The sequence below is a fragment of the Chanodichthys erythropterus genome, chromosome 24, assembly GCF_024489055.1.
Source record: "Chanodichthys erythropterus isolate Z2021 chromosome 24, ASM2448905v1, whole genome shotgun sequence".
Lineage (NCBI taxonomy): Eukaryota > Metazoa > Chordata > Actinopteri > Cypriniformes > Xenocyprididae > Chanodichthys > Chanodichthys erythropterus.
This window is the reverse complement of record NC_090244.1, coordinates 26,296,981-26,301,369: the sequence shown is the minus strand read 5'-3', so window position 1 is coordinate 26,301,369 and position 4,389 is coordinate 26,296,981. Positions and strand designations below refer to the sequence as shown.

The following is a 4,389-nucleotide window of genomic DNA, read 5'->3' as shown; positions in this document are numbered from 1 at the left end:
TTATTTTAGAGTGCATTTGTTACAATATATGGAAATTACTGTCATGAATAATTATATAGTATTAAAACATTATTATATTATGTTATGTAAAACATTATGTTTTATTGTATAGCCTGATAATTGTTTGGCATCCTAATACACAATGTAGACTGAGACTCTATATCACAACTACAAAGATGTTTGAACCCTTTTTAATGTCCAGGTACAAGTCAACACTGTTTCTTTGTTCAATTTACACACTGTATGGGCTTAAGCTCTCAGATTTGAGCTCTCAAAGTGCCCCAGATTGATGCATTTAACCTTAAAATGTTAAATTTTCCCCCCTACAGGAGACACACCCAGTAGAGTTTTAAAAAATAACAGTGCCAAATAATGTACATTTTTTAACAAGAATACTACTACAAAAGCTCCTTTTATGTCAGTAAAACTGTTAACAGAAAATTAAATGTCATTGGTCAAGTATAGATTTGGGCTGAGTCCCGAATGTTTACAATGTCTGGCTCCGCCCCAAGTGTAACTTTGGCAGGAGTGAAAAACTATTGATCGTCTCCAGCTAATTCATGCAAGATGGCGCTGAAAGAGAATATATTTTTCCTCATGAATGTATCTCGTAGGTTTTCCAATTTGGCTTTAACCTCGTCTGCTGCACAACATACAACAGTAGGCTATATTAAGATAAAGTTTGGTACTTATTTAAAAGATGTTCTACAGTATGTAACTTTATTTTTTATAAATATTTATGAGAGATGTGAACTCGAAGACGAATAAGTAATAACAGGCTTTATTAGCAGAACAGAATGTAACCAAATGTGTTATGGAATATGATCATGGAATATTTTAAGTGAAACTCATAAACTATGAAACTTAAAATAGATTTTGAATCCATTGTTTGAACAGCATTGTCAACCCATTGGTTTTATTTGAACATTATACATTTGTTTCCATTTGTGAACAGTTGAAAAAAAAAAAAAAAAAACCCATGAACACTGAGAAGTTAAAAGTAGGTTATATGCATTAAAAGCCTGCCAATAAACGGCTAATCTGACAGTTTTCTTTTTTTTTTTTTCATCAGTTACAAACACCATACACATTCTTAGATAATACAAAAAGAGAAAATATTTAAGAAATATAAGAAATATATTTGAGCAAATGATTGTGTATTCAGATATTAATCAATGTCGTATATCTCTGACAGAAGGAAAGGAAGCAGGTCAGCGATAAAAAAGAAGTACAGCTGCTTCAGTTATCTCTTTGGAAGCACTCCATCCTGTATTAGTACCATAGCCATCCCAGTCGAAACTCGGAAAGTCCCCGCACTGTCTAGGGACCGCCTCAGGAAAGTGTCCACCTCCACCAACACAGAACTGCAAAAATATGAGTACATTAATAACAACAAAAAATACCCTTTTCCTCATATAACATTGCAGCTGATTTACTTCTGTTGTAACTGTATTACTGTAAATACATTTCCTCTTCATTTATACACTAAAGCATGAATTATTGCCTGTGGTGATCAGAAGCACTTCACAAATGCTGTTCATGAACATTGTTGTAAATAATCAAAAATATTTGTTTAGCTCACATGTTCAGTGTCACAACCGGTTGGTTTAACGCCCGAACAAAGTGCCATGGCTGCCTTTTCATTGTTGAAGACTCTGAATGTGATGAATCCAGGCTCAAATATTGCTGAAAAAAGCACAGAATATATAATTGATGATGGTCTGTCATGGTCCATGCATACAGAATGGCATTCATTAATTAAAGTGATTCCATCTCAACATTGATGATGCTTTGTAAATAATAGGCCTGAATAACCTGATCTCACAGCCATTTGTAAGTATTATACGAGGTGGCTAATTTGTATGAATTCATATGACCTTAAACTTCCCCTAAACCTACCGGTCACTGGGGTTTATACAAATCGTATGAATTTGTACGAATGACGTTGTATGAATTCGTACAAATTACCCACCTTGTAAAATACGAACAAATTGGTCGTGAGATAGTGCTGGCCTACACCATCACTGAATAATACACAGATTTTATGTCAGTCAGTGTAGCTACTTTCTTTAAAATATTTGAAAAATATTGGCCCAAGAGGAATTGCTGTACCTCTTGTATTAGGTCCATACAGTTTTTTGGTAGAATCCACATTTCCAGTATCATACACTATTGGAATAGCAGGTCCATTATCAGTTTTGCAAGTCCCGATTCCAAAGCTCACAGGGAATTTCTGGGAAAATAACATAAAAAGGTTTTTTTTTTTTTTTTACAGAATTGTAGTCTTTTGCCTTTAACTTATATTTTATGTAAAACTCAAAGCTGCTGTCAAAGTTTGTCTGACCTTGAATAAATTGAAAAGGTTTCCTCCGTGTTGAGTTAAGAAGCGATTTTCAGTGTGGTATCTCAGGATGGAGGCAGTGCTCCAGTTTTCCATCACCATATTATTAGGAACATGCCACACAGACACATCCTGTGCTGTAATTTCAAAGTATCCAGGATTCTATGGCAGAGAAGAAACAGACTGTCAATTCATTTTGTAGATTAACATGTTTTAATTGTGAATGTAATAAAAAATTACCTTATAATCATCACTTGTAGCGGCCTCTGCAGTTCCAAATGTGACTTTGTTTGCCCATGTTCCTTCTCCATCAGGCCGGTTTGCGTTGCTGCCCTGATCACTAGACCAGCGATCACCAACAGTACACTTTCCATACATGTTGTTTTCATGAACGCTGGCCACCAGCGTCCAGCCGCCGCCCGCAGTGGTCATATCACAAAACGTCTGGTAAAGGACCCCTCATGGTGAGGTCAGATAGTACAGGCCATCTGCATTAACAAAAGCATTGCTGAGTCACCTAAATTGAGTTGTTACTTAAGATAACACAAATAAATTTAAAAAATACCATACCCTCATAAACTTGATATTTGTCAAGAATTTCTTTGCAGCTTCGAGCAACATATTTAATTCTGTCCTGAAGTTTTTTAAGCTCCTGGTTGCTGTTGGTATCAGTAATTATATTACATGATGCTTCTGTTTCTACAAACATAGCTCCCACTGCAGAAAGATAATAAAAAGAGTAAACACTGGTTACACCATGGCATTAGGCAAGTTTTTCATTTTTTTACTCCCACCAGATGGCACTAATCTACCTTAAAAGAAAATTGATTTTAAATGCAATTGAAAAATAATTTAAAAATATATTAGAAAAATGACTAATAAAAATTGTATAAATATTGCCTAGTATCATGAAATACCCTCAAAATATTAAATAATAATCAAAAAATATTATTGAACAAAAATATATTACATTGGTTTTCCTGAAAAAAAAGAAGTTACATTTCAAGTGTGACACCTAAATGGAGAGGACAATAGAGTTAATTAGATAAATTAGTATCAATCAAATCAGATAATTACAATTACTGCATTTAGCATCACAGCAGCATAAACTCAGTGCGAGACTGAGAAGGATCCCAAAAAACATTTTTGTAAGAAAGGATGATTTTCTGTCCAGTGTGTCTTGGGAATATCCCGGATGAGCCACCAGATCTGTTAGATTGTCTTTTAAGGTAGACTATCTGAAGCCTTGAAGTTATCAGTCATCAGTTGGAAACAGGTGCCTCAATGTGGCAGCAGCAGTGTGAGATATCATATTTATACAAACAAGATCAAGCAATAACCTTCAGGATGTCCTGGACATCCAATCATAGTACAGATATAAAACCGTACCATATATGGCATATTGAGAAATATAGTAACAAGTAAGAGATGTGTGTGTCTATAAAACAAGGGCAGTCTTACGAATAGTCAAAAGTGGTGCCTAAGAAATAAGAACATATTAACAGTCTGCATAGTAATGGAGAACAGTTCTTCATGATTAAAAACACTCTGAAAACTTGCAAACCTGAAATGGTGACGTGTTTGGTTCAATGTTTTGTGTGAAGAATGTTTACTAAAAAGCAAACGTTCTGATTAAACTGACATTTTTTCTATTATCGGAACAAGAAAGCATATTAACCTAACATTTCCATGTAAAGTAGTAAAGTAACAGGTTTTGTGGTCATGGTGTCTAAAGTGGCTTAAATGCATAAATTAATTAGCGAAAAAGTACTAATCTACATCAACTAAAGGTTTACATGGGAAACCCTGGTCAGGAAGTGCTTGATGATGAAACTTACTAATGGACAAAAATAAAAACTATTAAAGTCTAATGAAAATGAAAATACTAAAAAGGTATTAAAAAGTGAAGTGATGAAGTGAAGATAGAGCCACAGAAGAGACTATGAGGAGAAATTACAGAGGTAATCCATTTTAATGGATTCAATTTAAAATGTATCATTTTAGATTTAGATTTTATCTGATTAATAATAAAAAAAAAAAAAAAAAAA

At 33.9% G+C, this 4,389-nt stretch overlaps 1 pseudogene; it reads right to left on the bottom strand.

The window, feature by feature from the left end:
- Positions 1-1,090: 1,090 nt before the first annotated feature.
- On the bottom strand, positions 1,091-3,586 carry LOC137014918 (intelectin-like; annotated as a pseudogene).
- Between the last annotated feature and the right edge of the window lie 803 nt (positions 3,587-4,389).